The sequence below is a fragment of the Mytilus edulis genome, chromosome 14, assembly GCF_963676685.1.
Source record: "Mytilus edulis chromosome 14, xbMytEdul2.2, whole genome shotgun sequence".
Classification (NCBI taxonomy): domain Eukaryota; kingdom Metazoa; phylum Mollusca; class Bivalvia; order Mytilida; family Mytilidae; genus Mytilus; species Mytilus edulis.
In genome coordinates, this window is record NC_092357.1 from 66,753,871 (window position 1) to 66,776,312 (window position 22,442).

Genomic DNA, 22,442 nt, shown 5'->3' on the forward strand with positions numbered 1-22,442 from the left:
TTTTTTTTTTATAGATTTCTAACATCGGTTAACTACGATTGCCTTTTAAAAGTATTCTAGTGAAGCTAACTCACATCTTTCTCGGTAGGCTATTAGGCACCTCCTAATAAAGACAAATTTCGTTATTACAAAATGAATTTCAGTTTGATATTAAATATTAAGAGCCTATAATTCCGTGGTTTTCGATGGCTGTCGCCTGTATTATTTGCTTTTGCTTATTTTTCCTCATGAACTAGGCCGTTGGTTTTCTCTTTTAAATGACTTTGGCATTTTGACACGTTAGAGCCTTTTATAGCTCACTATATAATATCAACGTTGGTTTTGCTCATTGTTGAAGACCGTTAAATGAACTTTAATTACTTTGGCCTCTGGTAGATAGTGGTCTCATTGTCAAACAAATCTTTATTTTTATACAAAGAGGCGGTGTTTCAAGAACGGATTACTTCTGTGCTGACATGAGTTATCATTGATATGTTCATAATTATAAATTAACTATTAACAAAATTTAGAATTTTTTAAATACTAAGGTATTTCTTCCTCAGGAATAGATTACCTTGGCTGTATTTGGCAAAACATTTAGGAACTTTTGGTCCTCAATGTTCTTCAACTTCGTACTTTATTTGGCCTTTTTAAAATTTGTTTATTCGAGCGTCACTGATGAGTCTTATGTAGACGAAACGCGCGTCTTGCGTACAAAATTATACTCCTGGTACCTTTGATAACTATCTATGATGAGTTAATTTGCCACATGTACAAAATGTAGATGATTATCTGATTGTCAGCCATATCCTTATTTTTACACCCATAAAAGGCTGTGCATTAGAAAGTGAATTTTCTCACATATTAACATACCAAACTGACGAAAAATAATACGTCAAATCTGCTATACTAATATATCAAATATATATAAACTGTATCCAAGGTAAATAAACTGGAATTGTTTATTTATTGATGTGAGCATGATTGTTAGATACAAAAAAAAAGTAAAATCACAAAAATACTGAACTCAGAGGAAAATCAATTCGGAAAGTCCATAATCACATGGCAAAATCAAATAACAAAACGCATCAAAAACGAATGGACAAGAACTGTCATATTCCTGACTTGGTACAGGCATTTTCAAATGTAGAAAATGGTGGATTGAACCTGGTTTTATAGCTAGCTAAACCTCTCACTTGTATGACAGTAAATGCATTAGCTGTGTTATTGTTTTTATTATCAGACAAGTTTTTATCATAAACACTTGACTTTTAAGAGTACACGTACTGTGTAAGTGCACGTGGTCGTTGAATGAGAGTTTCAAGGAGGTTTAGAGGAGAGATAATATAGGATAAAGAAACCAGAGGATAAAAAAGGTATTAAGAACAATGGGTGAAAATGATATAAAAAATAGAGAAAATGGTCAATAAATATGAAAAAAATAAAAAGGAGACCCCTCCATACAACCCCTCTTATAAGACATTAATTGTATTTACAATTGTAGCGATATTCCGCGTGATCTTCCGACATAAAACAGTTATCTCTATTAAATAATTCAGATTGTGACGGTGGCATACTTTTTCTGTTGTTCTAAACATGTAGTCTTTTGTCTATTCTTAGTCAGGAGCCTATTATTAGGTATAAATGTTGCTTGTTCGTGTCTGTTATATTTTAGTGGTAAATTGAATTGCTACAAATCATTAATTTGACTTGTTTCACATACAAACAAATGAAAAGTTTAACCACCTTGACTGGCGATACAGCCCTTGCACGGTCGGGAATTTTTTTTTTTCACATGCTTCATGTCGGGGTCTTTTATAGCTGAGTATCCAGTGAGTAATTTTCCCATTGTGTACGTTTACGTATACATGTAATAAAAACTGGGTGGATACTTGGCAATCATAATAAATTTCCTTATTTTATATATATTTTATAATTTTATATTATTATATCGATCTACTTGGTATTTGCGGACCCTGAGCCCCCAAAACCCCTCCCTTTTTCGTGGATTATTTTGAATAACGTATAATTAATGTAAATTAAGCTGGAACCCTTCTTCATTGTATTTTTTATTGTTGCAACTTCATAGTAACTCTCTGTAAACTATATAGATTCGTTGTTTGTGAACGTAAACTGTTTTTGCCTAATAAGTTATTAGATTCAAAACTGTACATTTTATATTGATAATCGAAGCCCGCAAACATCAAACTTCTTAGTACAATAATGTTATTCTCCAAGTGCAGAAATGTTAAATGTCTGCAAATATATTTATATATATGAAAGGAATCACAAAGCGTAATGCAATGGATATAAATGAAAAGTCAAGTTCCCTATTTTTCAAATGTCAGATTTGGTCTTATGTATTTATAAATAAACTTGAAAACGAAATTAAGTGACGACGTTATATAATGTCCATGTTAAATTGTATATTAGATAATCCATACAGCTGCTGGTCAAGCTGCAGCTAGACTGGTGTTATGAATTTTATTTGAAATGCACGAGGCTCAATAAATAGATATCTAATTTGAAAAGCATTTTAAACGATAAGAATGAAACTCTCTTTGCAATCTAGCGTCACGCTTAAAAATAATATTTAAAAATATTATTGATGTTTTTTTATAAATGCATATGTATAATTTCGTCAATGGTCTCGCAGCGACGTGTTTGCAGCACAAATTTTCCTAAATAAAACCAAGAGTTATCTCAGAGAAAATTTGCAAAAGTCCAAAAGATAACAACTCTACATCTGAGATTTGAAAATTATGGAAGTTCGAGGTATATTTCTCTATTTACTGAGCTTGAAAAGAATTTGTTTCTGTTTTGTACTTTTCTTACAATTCTCTAAGTAGTGCGAATAAGACTGGAGTACTTTAGACTGGCTTTACGAGATACCAAAGAAATAGTAAATTGACTTTCACTTTCATGTACCTTAATGAAACAGATCTAACGTACCGTAGACAACCAGAGGAAATCCAGGACATTATATAACTAAGCCAATTAAAGAATAAGATGTATGATAGGGAACTTACTTAAAAATTAATAAATTAAATATTATTTTGTTAGATATTTTGATTACTAACTAGTGTATTCTAAGTGTATATAAAATTTGATATTCTAATTTTATAAATTCATAAAGGTACCGTGTTCAGAATTAATTGAATATTTAAATAAATACCTCTAGAAACCCTTAACCTATCTCAATAGATATGTCAATTTTTCGTTCCTTCACCAGGGTGCAGTGAACTTCTTGTCTGCAGAGTACATTTCTTGTTTCGATTGCATAACATGATGACATATATATATATATATATATTCATTTATATAGATCCCGGACTTTTTAATCAAGATTGATGAATATTTAGACGATATGTGGCATAAGTCCAGTTATCCATATTGATTACCAAGGACTTATATAAAGTACAGATAGTTAAGAAAGTCTTTGTATCGATTTCCGGTAATACAAAGTGACATTGTACTCAGAGCAATCACGTCCTGTGGTCGATTGTACCGAAAGACATTCGGTGTCATCTGCATTATTCTGACTAGATTCAATAGTTTTTAAATCATTTTTTGAAAAGATTTTTTGCATTATTTTCGTGGTGATTTGATTAAAATTCCCTATTTAGGCACCAACATTTAATCTTTCTTGGCGAAACAAATTTTGTTTGATTTTAAAAGTGTGTCAAAATTATTTGTTAGGAAGGAAGAGAGTTTGTTATCATTGAAAATGTAGGTAGAACATAAATTCAAAATTGAAATTATAAACATGTCGCGTATTTTGTAAAAAAAATATTTTATTATTTATGTGACGGGGTTGCTTCCCTTGATATATGTAGAAGTTACTTAGCCAGCCGTAAGTGTTTGCGCTAGGGAAGTTCTTATCTAGCTCAATCGGTCTACGCGCTGTCGTGCAACACATACATGTAGGTCCTGGGTTCGAGTCCCTGTAGAGAGACATAGATGATTTTATTAGAAGATTCATGCTCTCCGATTACAGTAAAAAGAAAAGTTTGACCCAGGAATCTCCATAATCCTACCCTCCCCGTCCCTTCCCTATTTATCCCAACAGATTGTTGTCTTTGAAAAGAATACCAATATTCCTTCTTATATCACGATATATATAATTATATAATATAACATAAGGTTTGCATAGAAATACAAATATGGAGGCAAGTAGATTTGCTCCCCTCCCTCAAACACAAAAAGAAATTTAAAAAATATATAAGTGTCGGTACCTTAACACATATAAATGTAACTCATCTCTCTCCACTTTAAAATGTCCTGATTGTTTAATGATTTTGAGTATTTAAAAAACAAAACTGTCAATTACACGACTTTCACTCATCGAAATTACATCTGGGGCACGCGGAAACTTTTAAAATGCTTGCCGGAAAGGCGACAATTTGAAAGCCAACGTCAACTTCGTGCTAGCGACATCCTCTATAATTAATTCGATGTGTTATATGCAAACTGATGTACATACATATCTCACAGGTGTTGATCTTGTGCATAATAATTGTAACAGATTATCATTTTGGAATTCATTTGTATTGTCTCACAGGGTCACAATTCCGTCGTATTGTCATCCGAGGATTCAAACTACATACAATGTAACAATTTCGTTTGGTATAAATTAATAACACTGCATGGTATTGAAGTGTGATCATTATGACTAATGCGAAAATTCTGTTTCATTTTTGTTATATAGTAAAAAGTTTATTCTTCTTTTCCCTGGCGAAACGTGAACTCTTTGTACGTAATTTTTTTTAATAGAGCCAGAGACATATAATTTATATGTCTGTGATAGAGCAAACTTGTTGCTGGTGATCATATGGACATATTTATTAGATCATGCAGAAAGGATTCTCCTTTGTCAAAAAATAACTCCTCATTACGCCACCTAAATTTGATGGGGATCATAATTTGGTTTTTAAAAAAAAATTCTGATATTCAAATTTGAAGAAAAATTTTGGTCGTGAAGAGGGTAAACTTTTCTGAATGAGAGCTTTTGTCATCGAAACAAAGAGGGTTTTGCGCGATAAGAAAAAAAAGTAATTTAGCTCTTAAATATATAGTAAAAATTATATTTTCACCTTTTATATGCAAGAATAATTGTATTTCGTTGTCTTATGTAAGCGATATTGTGTGTAATGTGTAATTGGTTTGCACCATAATCATCACCGTTTTTGTTTTTCTTTAAATTACATAATTTTACATAAAACAGTACAATGTATGCTACAGGCATGCATACATGTTATGAATTATTGTAAAATATTACTTCTTTGGTTTTAGGCTAAGGTAACATGTTTCCATAGTTTTAATCAATAGGTTGTCGAACTCTTTTAGTGTTAAATTACGTAAAAAGTAAAATCACAAAAATACTGAACTTAGAGGAAGATCAATTGGGAAAGTCCATACTCGCATGGCAAAATCAAATAACAAAACGCATCAAAAACGAATGGACAAAAACTGCCATATTCCTGACTTGGTACAGGCATTTTCAAATGTAGAAAATGGTGGATTAAACCGGTACAAAGTGAATTTTATTCGATTATTAGGATCTATATAGATTTTTTTTTATAGAATAGGGAATAATGGGTAAAAGGTGCAAAACGAAGGGCTACAAATATAGAGAATAATAAGGTGCTGAGATATAAAGAATAAACTTTAAGATTATTGTGGCAGGTAAACATCATGAACATTAAGAAAAGGAAAACACATTTGAATTATCAAAGAAAAAAATCAAGGACACCAACTACCAGAACCCAATTATTTATATGTACAATTTGATGATCTGTTATATTGAATTATACTGAGGTCATATTCAGTATGTTTAAAAAACGTTCATCAAAAAGGAGACGAAAGTGAAAATCCAAAAAATGCCGTCAGTAGGACATCTGGACACTGAATTCAGCAAAGGAAGCAGGAAGATGAAATCGGTCACCTATTTTAGAAATTTAGAAAGTCTTTGTATAGAATTCGGTTAATACAAAGTGCCATAGCATTCGGAGCAATCACGTCACGTGGTTAATTGTACTGAAAGTCATTCTGTGTCATCTAGATTATTTCGACAAGATTCAAGATGATTTACTAAAAATAATGTTTTGCACGAATTTCGGGAGGATTTGATTAATATTTCCTGAATTTGGGAACCGAACTTTCATCTTTCTTGGCGGATAAAAAAGATGTTTGATTTTAGAAATTTAAAAAAAATAATTTGTTTTAGGAGGGAAGAGAGTTTGTTACCATTGAAAATTTAGAAAACGTTAATTCAATATAGAAGTTTTTAAAATGTCGCATGTTTCTAAAACATTTTTCAAGAAATGTATTTCGTTTTTAATCAGTAATGTGACGGGATTGCTTCCCTTGATATGTGTAGTATATTTACTTAACCAGTCGTAAGTGGAATAGTACTTAAGCAGATGATCTAGAGAAGTTCTTCTTAAGTTATGTCGGTTAACACGCTGCCTTGTAATACAGATGTCCCTGGTTCGAGTTTCGGTGGAGACAGAGATTATTGTGTACGAAGAATCATGCTCTCCGGTTACAGTGAAATAAAATGTTTGTCTCGTGCATCTCTTTTATACTACCCTTCCTGTCCCGTCTTGTATTACACCAATAGACACTTGAAAAGAATAATAATATACCTTTATTTGTCACGATATATACACAACACAAGGTATGCATGGACATACAAGTTTACAGGCAAGTAGATATGCTCCCCTCCGCATCAATCACTAAAAAATATGAACGGTCGTTACCACACACATGTAAATCATCTCTCGAGATTAAAATGTTCTGATTGTTTTATGACTTTGAGTTTTTAGAGAACAAAACGCGATTTCTACACATTGAAAAAACATCTGAGTCACGTGGATATTAAAAAAAAAAGCTTGCCGGAAAGGATACATTTTTAAAGCCAACGTGAACGTCAGATTTATGATAGCTACATTATTCATAATTTATTCGATATGTTATATATAAATATCACAAAGCTGTCGATGTTGTACCTGAAAAATGTAACAGCTTTCCATGCCTTTGAAATACATTTGTATTGTCACAAGGGTGCAATTTATTTGTATTGTCATACGGGGATGATTTTTTTTTTTAATTAAAATTACATAACTATTTATTTTGTAGAAATTAATAACGTTGCGTGCTATTGGCGTGTGATCATAATGATTAATTGGAAAATGTCTGTTAGAATATAGTAAATAGTTTATTCTTTTATTTTCTAGCGGAGAGTGAACTCGTCGTTCTTAAGTTTTTATTAGAGTAAACTTGTTCACAAATAACACAACTTTGAATGATGTATACCGTAAAAAACAAAATCGGCGATCCTATCTTTATTTTGCATGATTAAAACGGAAGTTTATTTAAAGAGTGACTGGCATACTTTTTCTGTCTATGAAGGAATAACATCAAAAATATGGCGCACAATGAATAACTCGCGTAGCGGGTTATTTTTTTAAAAGCGTGCACCACATTTTTTATGTTATTTCGAAAAGACAGAAAAAATATTACAGTCGTTCCTTATAATTTAATTCTAAACTTCATTTTAACCGGAGTAAATCATAAAAAAACCTCAATGACGTTACGGTCACATGACAAAATACTGTCTATGAGCTGATAGAAATAACACTTTAAGCCAATCAGTAGACGTTTTACATCCAAAATTAAATTATTTACCAACAACGTACATATATAAAAAAAATGTGGTATGATTGCCAATGAGACAACCGTCCACAGCAGACCAAAATGACACAGAAATTAACAACTATAGTTTATTTAAGAAAAATATATGGAGTAAAAATCAAAGATTTGATGATTTTTAAAGATTTTAGAAGATTTTTCTACGATTTAATTTGCTTTCTATACATCTGTTCGCCCATTTTGAAAGCATTCAATCAGCGATATTTCTAATGATAAATAAGATAAATGCATTATTTTTTTCGATTTTCAGTTGTAGTCCATAGAGCAAGAGTTGTATGCAAAATTTTACTGAAATCTTTGACAAAGTCCATTTACTGTAAATTGACCTTAAATGAATTTAAATATATTATGTGTTACACAGCTACTTTTGCATAGGTACTATTTCTGTACTAAAAATATTTAGTACTGGACATTTCCTTTTAATATTTAGTACTATTTCTTTACTTTAAAATTATTGTAATATTTAGGTACTTGTATTTTACAGTACTTGATTAGTACTAAATATTTTGGTACAGAAATAATACAGTATTCCATGTTTGAAAATCATAATTTTAGGAGATTTGAAATAGAAAATCTTTCAAAATGCTGAAAATGTAACGGTAGTAACCAAAAATATGTAGTACCTAAATTTCAAGTACAAATTAAGTACTGTAAAATACAGGTACCTAAATATTACAATAATTTTAAAGTAACAAAATAGTACTGAATATTCAATGTAAATTTTCCCAGTTCTACAGATTTTTAGTACAGAAATAGTTACCTATGCAAAAGTAGCTGTGTAGATTGTTATTGGTTTGCGGCATAATCGGTTTTTTTTTTATATTACATAATGTAAACCAGTGTTCCAAAAACATTATAATGAATGCTGAAGGCATGCATACATATTATGAATTATCATAAAATATTACTTTCTTGGCTTTAGGATAAGGTAACAGGTTTCCATACATTTATTCAGTATGTTGTCGAACTCTTTCAATTTCAAATTACATAACCCATTTTTTAATAAAATTATGAATTTTATTCGATCATTATGATCTATATAGATTTGTTTATAGAATAGAGAATAATGGACAAAAACTATATAAAGAATAAACTTTAAAGATTTATGTGGAAAGTAAACATAAAAAAAGGAAAACCAAATTTTAAACATTAAAGAAAAATATCACCAGAACCAAATTATTTATATGTACAAATTGATGATCTGTTAGATTAAACTATACTGAGGTTAATATATTCAGTATGTTTAAAAACGTTCATCAAAAAGGAGACGAAAGTGAAAAGCCAAATAATGTCAGAATGACAGCAGGTAACTGATTTCAGCAAAGGAAGCAAGAAGATGAAATCGGTCACCTATTTTAGAAGTTTAGAAAGTCTTTGTACCGAATTCCGTCAATTCAGTCGGTGTCCTCTGGATTATTCCTGACATAGCACTTGTTGCAATAACGTCACGTGGTTAATTGTACTGGAAGTCGTTCGGTGTCCTCTGGATTATTTCGACAACATTCAAGATGATTTACAGAAAAGAATGTTTGCACTAATTTCGGGAGGATTCGATTAACATTTCCTATTTAGGAACTGAACTTTCATCTTTCTTGGCGGATAAAATAGATGTTAGATTTTAGAAATTGAAAAAAAAAGGCTTTTGGAGGAAAAGAAATTGTTACCATTGAAAATTTAGAAAACATTTATAAGATATTGAAGTTTTAAAAATGTCGCATGTTTCTATAAAAGAGTTGCGAAAGATACCAGAGGGACAGTCAAACTCATAAATCGAAAATAAACTGACAACGCCATGGCTAAAAATGAAAAGACATACAGACAAATAATACTGATTGATTGCTTTCAAAATTGGCGAACAGATATATATGCAAATGCATAACATCTTAAAATAAAATTAGAAGATGTGGTATAATTGCCAATGAGATAAACACTCTATTAGAGGCCAAATACTTTTATATAGATGTTTACAACATTACTATAATACGTCAACAAACGACTTCCAATATAACGAAATTTTATGCGACTGTCATACAGTGAGAGGTTTAGCTAGCTATAAACCCAGGTTTAATCCACCATTTTCCATATAAGAACATGCCTGCACCAAGTCAGGAATATGACAGTTGGTATGTTTAAACATAAATTGCTTGAACACACCCAGTATTCAATTCAACACATGTTTTGTTTTTCCTCAAATTTTCAAACTTTACAAACCTATAACTTTTGACTAGGGTTAGAATAAGAATTTTTAACTTACTACATTTTGTGATACACATATATATACTTTTATGTTCATAATAAAGTTGGAGAAAGAAGTAGAACAAATAAATCCAACAGATTAGGATGTAGATTGGGGTTTAAAGACTAGATCTTAATGGGCAGAGGATCTGTATTTTGTAACCGATACATGGTCACGTGATCTGTATTTCGTAACCGAAACTTGAACACGTGATCCGTTTTTTTGTTGTTACCGAAACATGAACACAAGATCGTTATTTTGTCACCAAAACTTGAAAAGTATTCTGCATTTCGTTATAGAAACATGGTCACGTGATTTGCATTTGTAACCGAAACCTAAACACGTGATCTGCTTTTTTGTAGCCGAAATCTAAACATGCGATCTGCTTTTTTGTAACCGAAACATGAACACAAGATCGTTATTTTGTCACCGAAACTGGAACACGTAATCTGTATTTTGTAACCGAAACATGGTCACAGGATCTGTATTTTGTAACCGAAACATTGACACGTGATCTGTATGTTGTAACCGCAACATGAACACGTGATCTGAATTATGTAACCGAAAAATGAACTTAGGATTTGAATTTTGTAATGGAAACAGTTGACAATTAATCAATCTCTAGTTCTATCAGATGTAAATGCCATTTGTGAATTAAGTATGACCATTACAATTTTGCCGAGCGGGACGAGATAAAAAAAAATGAAATGTTTTACATGGGAAGAGGCAAGATTGGCCTCAATCCCCCCATTGTGCGTGCACTAGGTCAACGGACTGTTTCAGAACTTTCAAATCAACAATTCGCTTCTAATTGTCAAATACGTCAATTACTGCTATCCTTGCAATAAATTTAGATACATTTAGATCCTTTACAAACTACATTACTGTCAATTAGAGTTATAAAAAATACCATTAATTCTTATAAAACGAATTTCACATAGTTAGTAAAGATATATTACATTTGATAGTCTCTTCAAGATCCTAATTAATTTTATGGAATCACCAAAACGGCCTTCAGACAGAAGATTTAATTACATATTAGATCAGTTCAATATACGACGGATTTAAAGGCATGGAAGAAACTGGATTGTTCTGTCCTTAAACAGAGCAAATGTTTTAAGCTAAATCTAAATGTTGTTGACACAAAATTAGCTATTGAATAGAAAATAAGGCATTGTTGCTCAGTGCAATATATGGTCTGTTTAAAGTCATACAATGAACGGGATTTTTCTGTCCTTAAACAGAGTTAAACTTTTGTGTCTAAATTTAAATTTTTTTGACACAAAATTAGGTATTGAACAGAAATAAAGGCATCATTGATGGTACGAGTGAGCAAGTGGCATCGCTGTGTATTTTAATATGGATCCTTAATCTGTGTATTTTAATAATATATGGATCCTTAATCTGTGTATTTTAATAATATATGGATCCTTAATCTGTATATTTTAATAATATATGGATCCTTAATCTGTGTATTTTAATAATATATGGATCCTTAATCTGTATATTTTAATAATATATGGATCCTTAATCTGTGTATTTTAATAATATATGGATCCTTAATCTGTATATTTTAAAAATATATGGATCCTTAATCTGTGTATTTTAATAATTTATGGATCCTTAATCTGTATATTTTAATAATATATGAATCCTTAATCTGTGTATTTTAATAATATATGGATCCTTAATCTGTGTATTTTAATAATATATGGATCCTTAATCTGTGTATTTTAATAATATATGGATCCTTAATCTGTATATTTTAATAATATATGGATCCTTAATCTGTGTATTTTAATAATATATGGATCCTTAATCTGTATATTTTAATAATATATGGATCCTTAATCTGTGTATTTTAATAATATATGGATCCTTAATCTGTATATTTTAATAATATATGGATCCTTAATCTGTGTATTTTAATAATATATGGATCCTTAATCTGTATATTTTAATAATATATGGATCCTTAATCTGTGTATTTTAATAATATATGGATCCTTAATCTGTATATTTTAATAATATATGGATCCTTAATCTGTGTATTTTAATAATATATGGATCCTTTATCTGTGTATTTTAATAATATATGGATCCTTAATCTGTATATTTTAATAATATCATTTTTATGGATCCTTAATCTGTGTATTTTAATAATATATGGATCCTTAATCTGTATATTTTAATAATATATGGATCCTTAATCTGTATATTTTAATAATATATGGATCCTTAATCTGTATATTTTAATAATATATGGATCCTTAATCTGTGTATTTTAATAATATATGGATCCTTAATCTGTATATTTTAATAATATATGGATCCTTAATCTGTGTATTTTAATAATATATGGATCCTTAATCTGTATATTTTAATAATATATGGATCCTTAATCTGTGTATTTTAATAATATATGGATCCTTAATCTGTATATTTTAATAATATATGGATCCTTAATCTGTGTATTTTAATAATATATGGATCCTTAATCTGTATATTTTAATAATAGATGGATCCTTAATCTGTATATTTTAATAATAGATGGATCCTTAATCTGTGTATTTTAATAATATATGGATCCTTAATCGGTATATTTTAATAATATATGGATCCTTAATCTGTATATTTTAATAATATATGGATCCTTAATCTGTGTATTTGAAATGAAAACATTGTTCTTTATCTTTAAAAATAGCGTTCATTCTATAAAACTTCCATGAGCACGATTTTACCATTGTTTGCAGGGCAGTAATAATTTTTTATGATTTATATTCTTTATTTCAAAGCAGCTAGGATGTAGGACATTGACCTAAGTCTATTAGATTAATAAACATGTTTTTATTCTATTGATTTTTTGGGCGCTTTTCACTCCCCTCAACTTGTCAGTTTGCTCCTACATCGCTATTGTCAATGGTACGTTTAAACAAGCCATACATAAGGTTCGTGTACTTTTTTTTCTAAAGATATAAGCCATTGAAAAAATCGCTGGAAGATGATTCTCTGCAGATTTTTTTTTCTAACATTGATACTTTGTCCTCCAACAAATATAAAAAAAAAATATTGTAGGATTTTCAAATGTTTTATTTAACTTATCTGTAATGCAATCATTCTCTGTAATGCAATCATGAAAAAAAAGTAGACGTAAATGGATTGTTTTTTTTTTTAATTGCATTACATGTACATGTATATGAACAAAACCATTAGATTCCGAAAATCTGACAAAAAGCCTAAACCATGACCAACGCACAACCTTAAATGTGACTTTATCTTATTAATATGTATTTATAAAAAGGTCCTATATTATAGGATTTGTCTATACTTCGATGTATCTTTACCAATCCTGAATTGTAATAATGACAGTTTTTACAATAGAAAATTGTTTGTTTCCTGATTAAATCACAATCCCCAGACAGCACGTGTGAAATCTATAACATTTATTGGCAAACAATAATGGTTCTTAAATACATAACTTTAAAGGTCGACAGGCAATAAAAAGGCAATCATACAAGCCAATCAAGAGTTAAATGAACGTGTGAAACGTATTACAAAAAGATTAAATCAAATGGCCAAATCAAGTACGAAGTAGAAGAACCTTCAGTACATAAAGTCCAAAAGGTTTTACCAAAAACATCCCGATATAGCCTGATGTCGATTTGATCGACGGCTCCGTGATGAAGGTCGTACTTTGACCTATAATAGTGGTTAACTTTTTTTCAAATTGTGACTTGGATGGAGAGTTGTCTCATCTTAACTCCTACCACATCTTCAAGGTAATGTTGTCTGTAGCTAGTACATCCGTAGTTTTATAAACGAACGGAATTTTGTAAAAAGTTAAATTTATGTATACGACCATTTCAATGGTAGTTCATGTAAACACAGAAGTACTGAGTGACTACTTGATGATGTACACGACAACTCCCTTATCATGACAATACATGAAAACACAGAAGTACTGAGTGACTACTTGATGATGTACACGACAACTCTCTAATCATGACAATACATGTAAACATAGAAGTACTGAGTGACTACTTGATGATGTACACGACAACTCTCTAATCATGACAATACACGTAAACACAGAAGTACTGAGTGACTACTTGATGATGTACACGACAACTCTCTAATCATGACAATACACGTAAACACAGAAGTACTGAGTGACTACTTGATGATGTACACGACAACTCTCTAATCATGACAATACACGTAAACACAGAAGTACTGAGTGACTACTTGATGATGTACACGACAACTCTCTAATCATGACAATACATATAAATACAGAAGTACTGAGTGAATACTTGATGATGTACACGACAACTCTCTAATCATGACAATACACGTAAACACAGAAGTACTGAGTGACTACTTGATGATGTACACGACAACTCTCTAATCATGACAATACATGTAAACACAGAAGTACTGAGTGACTACTTGATGATGTACACGACAACTCTCTAATCATGACAATACACGTAAACACAGAAGTACTGAGTGACTACTTGATGATGTACACGACAACTCTCTAATCATGACAATACATGTAAACACAGAAGTACTGAGTGACTACTTGATGATGTACACGACAACTCTCTAATCATGACAATACACGTAAAGACAGAAGTACTGAGTGACTACTTGATGATGTACACGACAACTCTCTAATCATGACAATACATGTAAACACAGTAGTACTGAGTGACTACTTGATGATGTACACGACAACTCTCTAATCATGACAATACACGTAAACACAGAAGTACTGAGTGACTACTTGATGATGTACACGACAACTCTCTAATCATGACAATACATGTAAACACAGAAGTACTGAGTGACTACTTGATGATGTACACGACAACTCTCTAATCATGACAATACACGTAAACACAGAAGTACTGAGTGACTACTTGATGATGTACACGACAACTCTCTAATCATGACAATACACGTAAACACAGAAGTACTGAGTGACTACTTGATGATGTACACGACAACTCTCTAATCATGACAATACACGTAAACACAGAAGTACTGAGTGACTACTTGATGTTGTACACGACAACTCTCTAATCATGACAATACACGTAAACACAGAAGTACTGAGTGACTACTTGATGATGTACACGACAACTCTCTAATCATGACAATACATATAAACACAGAAGTACTGAGTGACTACTTGATGATGTACACGACAACTCTCTAATCATGACAAAACATGTAAACACAGAAGTACTGAGTGAATTTAGAAAATTTGAAGAAAAAAAAATCAACGACCTCATTGAATTAAAATCAACAAGCGAAAACATACACATGACAAAGCAAACCACTACACATAATCCCAATGATTTTATCAGCGGAGGACATTTTGGCGCATTGATAGGAAATTTTAGTGAAAATAATCGGACGTTTCAGCGCCAAAGTATAACCCATTTTAGCCCCAAACATTGTGTAGCTGACTATGCGGGTATGGGCTTTGCTCATTGTTGAAGGCCGTACGGTGACCTATAGTTGTTAATGTCTGTGTCATTTTGGTCTTTTGTGGATAATTGTCTCATTGGCAATCATACCACATCTTCTTTTTTATACTTGTCATTGCTAAAAAAAATCCTAAGTATCAGATGGCAATCTTACATTAAATAATTATATTAAGACAATTGAGAATTTAACATGTTAATATTGACACCCAGACAATCATTGGTCTTAGTCAAAATTGTAAATAAAGGATGTACTTAGGTGAGGTTTAAGAATGTGTTTCGGATATTGGCGTTTCCCCATCAATACAGCAAAAACTGTTTTGCCTCATAACGCCCATTTTTCTTTTCATACAAGTATTCAACAGCTCATAAAATGTCATTTACCAAAATTTTTGCAGATTTTATATGTCTTTCCTTTCGGTTTGTATTTGTAACCCAATAATACCAATGTAAATATAAGGTAAAAGTCCGAGTCAGCTTTACCCCCGCCACTTAAAAGGAGCTTTATAACCTATCAATAGTTTAAGCTTATTTATTCCCTGTAATATCAATATCGATTTTAAATTCTATATTTTTTTCAATTTCACCTAAGTTCATCCTTAAAAGACACAAATATAAGAAATAGAATATTGATTTCATGAATTCTTTCATCACAAAAGAAATAAAAACTTCAGTTCGTGATTGGATTATTTTCCAGGCCGAAAAAGAACAAACAATGTCTATTTCAATCACGCAGAATAATCCTGTAATGCAAGGAGGAGAATGTGATTCCATTATAAGAGTCTTGATGGTTTATAATTGAACAAGTGAAGAAAAAGAATAAATTCTTACTACAAAAGTACATGCTATTCAAATAACCCGGTCGCTCAACTGAAAGTATTTTATATAAGTAAATTCTATTCAATTCGTTCTAATTAATGGCTTATATTTGGGACTTTTTTTAGGTCAAATTACTCTCTCCGTTACACCAATAATGTCAATCTTGAAACTGGAAACCATTGCAGTGCTGACAATTTGTAACGTGAACACCGATAAACTCCACATGGCATAATTACGATTCTTACACGGAAGTTGCATTTAAAAAAACACCAAATGTATCTGAAACATAATAATGAGTCCTTTGTAATCAAAGTTTCGATGTACTGTAGTTATAAAGCTCCATTTCATGTTTTGATGTAAGGCATTTTCTTAACTTAAATTATACTATTAAAATAGTTGGATGGGAGAATTTTCAAAAATTGAAGAAGAAAAAATAACACTAAACGAAATTCTTTTGAAGATTTTGTAGACTAAATACATTCAGTGATACATGTAACACATAAAAAAATCGACCAAAAGTATTTACGGATATATTTTTTAAATTAGGCATAAAAGTAACCGTCAAGTATCATCAATGGCTATTAAACTAAAGATTTAAGTTGATCTGACTTTTTGTTTTAATTTAGCTACAAGGAAAGTTGAATAAAGAACAGCCAGAAATAAACCGTAATAAAATTTTATCATTTGTAGTAGCAAAAAGCTTTTTTATTCAAACACACCTACTCTGTTGCTATGACTCATTAGAAATATTATATTTCACTTGACCCATATGTTTGATTTTTCAGCACTTTAACGTTTTTCGATGTTATGATATCAAATCAACCTGTAGCCTAAATATATATAAAAAAAAATAATACAATTTGAAGCGTGGTGATGTATCGAATATGTTCGCTGTGTACGTTTGACAGACAGAATAGTCAACTATGATTGCCAATGAGACAACTATCCACAAAAGACCAAAATGACACAGACATTAGCAACAATAATAGGTCACCGTACGGCCTTCAACAATGAGCAAAGCCCATACCACATAGTCAGCTATAACAGGCCCCGATAAGACAATGTAAAACAATTCAAACGAGAAAACTAACGGCCTTATTTATGTAAAACAATGAACGAAAAACAAATATGTAACACATAAACAAACGACAACCACTGAATTACAGGCTCCTGACTTGGGACAGGCACATACATAAATAATCTGGCGGGGTTAAACATGTTAGCGGGATCCCAACCCCATCCAGATCATTTTGCATGTAGAGGTAAACAGAAGAGACTTCAAACAGCCCTTTTGTTTGCAATTAATTTATGTATCGTATGAAACAAAGTTAGATGCTATAAATAGCTTCAGTTCTGCCTTTGCATTCATATTTGTTTTTCACATCCTGTTAGTTATAATTCTCAATCGGAACTACTCGGCCTTTCTGGTTGCACGAAAAAATAACAATCGGAACTACTCGGCCTTTCTTGTTGCACGAAGAAATAACGTTATTGTATTGCATAGCGAGAATGGCCGAGTAGTTACGATTGTATTGCATTGCGAGAATGGCCGAGTAGTTACGATTGTATTGCATAGCGAGAATGGCCGAGTAGTTACGATTGCTATAATTCTTTATTGTCATATAAGAAAATAATACTTGTGAAATAAAACAAAAAATAGTAACAACAACAAAAAAAATATTATATTATTTTTTCTTCAATGAAATAAATATATTAAGCAATATATCATAGATATATAAGAAGATGGGGGTATGTGTGCCAATGAGACAACTCTCCATCCAAGTAACACTTTTTATAAAAGTAAACCATTTTGGTCAAGGTACGGCCTTCAACACCTTGGATCACACCGAACAGCAAGCTATAAAGGGCCCCAAAAACTATTATAGATAGATAGTTTATTCTCATAAAACCATGCAAGTACGAAGGTTACAGAGAAGTTAAAAAATAATATACATAAAAATTAAATATGCATTAAAAAATGCATAAAGTTCAAAATTTCGGATGAGATAACATATAAAAGAATATATATATAGACTTATATAGTCAAATGTAAAAGTTAAAATTGTATAAAAAAATACTTTCTAACGGGAAACCAACGGTCCAATCTATATAAAAACGAAAAACGAGAAACGAGAAACACGTATGAACTTCATAAACCCAGACGACAACTACAGCCTGTTAACCATTCCTTGCATGGAAATAGAGGAATGAAATTCTTTCGATGACGACATGCCACTGTTGCGTAATACGTGTATATCATAAAAAAGAAGGTATTGATGGGGTCCTTCATTTCTATATTTCTTAATATTTTCAGCCGGATATTTTTCTTTTCTTTATATTTTTTGGGCATAATATTATTCTCATTTCTTTATATTTTAGAGGCCCATTTTTCTCTAGTTTTTAATTTTTACAATTTGTTTTGTCCTTTCTTCAGCCTTTTATCCATTAGGGAGCTACCATTTGATCTTTATGGGGGGGGGGGGGCTAGGATGAAATTTGAAGAAAAAAAAACAGGACAGGAGTTTTGAGTAAAAAAAAAGGCAGGATGAGACACTTGCAAATAAAAAAGTCAGGACGACAATTTAGGTAAAAAAAAGTCAGGATAAACTAAAAAAAAAAAAGGCAGGACCGAACAGAGTGAAAAATAAAAAGGCAGGACAGAGATTACAGCTAAAAAAAAATGCAGGACAAAATTTTTCATCCTAGCCCCCCCCCTAAAAATCAAATGGTAGCTCCCTTATTCTTTACCGTTTGAAAAAATCTTAGATGCTACAATTAGCTTTAGTTTTGCCTTTACAGTCATAATTCGTCCTGAAAATACATGATATATTTGCCACTGGACGTTATGCAACCAACAATCTACCAATTTTATGTAATTGTGCTAAAACAGAAGCTATTTGTGAAGACAACGTGCTTCACACAGGTATTAGCATAACTCTTCCTCATTTGGTAAAATGTATGTTACAGGGCAAAACTTGTATATTTATCAAGCTTTGTACTTTTAATATCCCCTATATTTTAATTTAAAGAATTAGGACCAAGTGGCGGTTTAAAAAATGTTCATAAGAGAGGCCCTACTGACTTCCCTGAATAATCAACCAAATATTTCTACCTTAGATGGAGACCGGGCCCATTGCTCAAGAAGGTGTTATCGGTTTTTTTCTAAACAAATATTCTGATCCCTATTTTGATGAGAAAAAAAATATTGTGGTTATAAAAAAACATATTCTGAAACCAAATTTCCCCAAAACACTAGACTATTGTGTTAAATTTGAAAAAAAAAAATGACCCAGAAAAAACAACAACCTTCAATTTACCCTCCATTGAAGTTAAATGGTTACTCTATTATAAAATTTGGCTTCGACGGGTTGATTGACAGAATAATAGTGTAACTTGGCATAAACTTTGGTATTAGAAAAGAATTCAGTGACGGATCCAGGGGGGGGGGTCCGGAGTTAGACCCCACACTTTTTGAACGATCATTGCATTTGAATGGGGACATGTATAACGTAGTTGGAACCACACCCTTTTGTGCTGGGTTAGGAACCCCCTTTTGAAATGGCTGGATCCGCCCCTGGAATGTCCTATATATTTTTGAATAAGTAATAAAAACCTAAAATTACAGATCTGAATCATCTTGAATTTTAATTATCCAGTTTTCAATTTCTTTAAAAGTTTTTCGTATATGTTTAAAGCACCGATCATAAAAACAAATTAGGGGAAGAACTAGAGTCTCTTAAGAGCCAGTATCGCTCACCTTGGTCTATGTGCATATTAAACAAAGGACACAGATGGATTAATGACAAAATTGTGTTTTGGTGATGGTGATATGTTTGTAGATCTTACTTTACTGAACATTCTTGCTTCTTACAATTATCTCTATTTATAATGAACTTGGCTCATTAGTTACATAGGAAAATTTTTTGTTAAATTTACAAAAATTTACAAAATTTATGAAAATTATTAAAAATTGACTATAAAGGACAATAACTCCTTTTAAGGCGTCAACTGACCATTTTGGTCATGTTGACTTATTTGTGGATCTTACTTTGTTGAACATTATTACTGTTTACAGTTTATCTCTACCTATAATATAATATTCAAGATAATAACCAAAAACAGCATTTGTGGATCTTACTTTGTTGAACATTATTACTGTTTACAGTTTATCTCTACCTATAATATAATATTCAAGATAATAACCAAAAACAGCAAAATTACCTTAAAAATACCAATTCAGGGGCAGCAATCCAACAACCGGTTGTCGGATTCATCTGAAAACTTCAGGGCAGATAGATCTTGACTTGCAAAACAATTTAATCCCATGTCTGAATTGCTCTTAATGCTTTGTTTCAGAGTTATTAGCCAAAATCTACATTTTACCCCTATGTTCTATTTTTAGCCATGGAGGCCATCTTGGTTGGTTGGCTGGGTCACCGCACACATTTTTAAACTAAATATCTCAATGATGATTGTGGCCAAGTATGGTTAAGTTTGGCAAAGTAGTTTTAGAGGAGAAGATTTTTGTAAAAGATTACAAAATTTACGAAAAATTGTAAAAAATTAATATAAAGGGCATTAACTCCTTAAGGGGTCAACTGACCATTTTGATCATGTTGAATTATTTGTAGATCTTACTTTGCTGAACATTATTGCTGTTACAGTTTATCTCTATCTATAATGATAAACAAGATAATAGCCAAAAAACGGCAAAATTTCCTTAAAATTGCCAATTCCGGGGCAGCAACCCAACAACCGGTTGTCCGATTCGTCTGAAAATTTCAGGGCAGATAGACCTTGACCTGATAAACAATTTCACTCTGTCAGATTTGCTCTAAATGCTTTGGTTTCAGAGTTACAAGCCAAAATATACATTTTACCCCTATGTTCTATTTTTAGCCATGGCGACCATCTTGGATGGTTGGCCGGGTCACGCGACACATTTTTTAAAATAGATTCCCCAATGATGATTGTGGGTCCGTGTAACACTTATCAATTCAAAATATTAAAAAGTTTTTAAGTTTTAGATTTTTGAAATTTTGATCAAAGTTTTAAAATATAAAAATTCCAAACATTAGTGAAAAATTTTGAAATTTTGAAATTTTGACCAAATAGTTAAAATTTCAAAATTCTAAATTAGCTTTTTATATTTGATAGTTTAGATATTTGATCAAACTTTAAAAGTACTAAACTTCACGTGCAATTTTGATTATTTCGCTTTTTGAAAGTTTGATTTTTTAAAAGGTGCGAATAGAGGGAACCTGTAAACTACGAAACGGAATAAAAGCAAAACGAAACGAATACTTTAGAATTATTTGATTTTCCCGGCGGCCATCATTTAGGAGTAACAGTGAATTCTGATGAACTCGCATTTAGTCTAATAGTATGGTAGGGTTGAGTATGTATATATTTCTACTGAACTTTAAGCAATAAAATGGCTCAATACACGTGTATTATCTCAAATTTAAATTTTAGTCTTTTTGATTAACATTTAATCCACTATGTCGGTTCTTTTTAAATTAATGGCCTTAGATTATATTCGGCTTTGAGCGTGCCAGAACTGAAAAGTAGATCCAGAAAGGCGCTTCGGACACATGCAATTTTTAACGTTTTGTTATCATTTTTTTTTATCGATTCATCATTGCATGAAGATCATATACTAGTTTTGCCTTTTATAATTGATTAAAGTTAAAAGTATTGATACGGAAAGAAATGATAAATGTATCTTGTCGCAATGAACGTTGTACATGGTATCCACGAACGTGGGAGGTTGTTGATATCTGTTTGCCAATATGACTATCCGCTATACACGCTGAATTAAAGATTTAGATCAAATATATGAAGCTTGAAGGTTGAATACATTTTTTACATTTATACCATATACTAATAAACGTAAACCAGAAAAATTAAGCCTGTATATTTACGTAATAGTTGCCGCTGTACAATAAGCGCTCACCTATCTATTTGTAGGTGTCGGCATTTTGAAATGGTTATTTGAAAACAATTTTAAAATGTTGATTTCAACGATAAACATAGCACAGTGTAGATACTATTCTGTACGCTATCCGGAAGTCGCGATTTTCGAAGCGATGATTTCCAACCGGCTAACAGGACGGTTTTGCCTACGGTAACTTTCTACAAAGTGCTTTGAACATCTTCAAGGTAAAAAAAAATGTATATATAGCATCATAAATATGAGT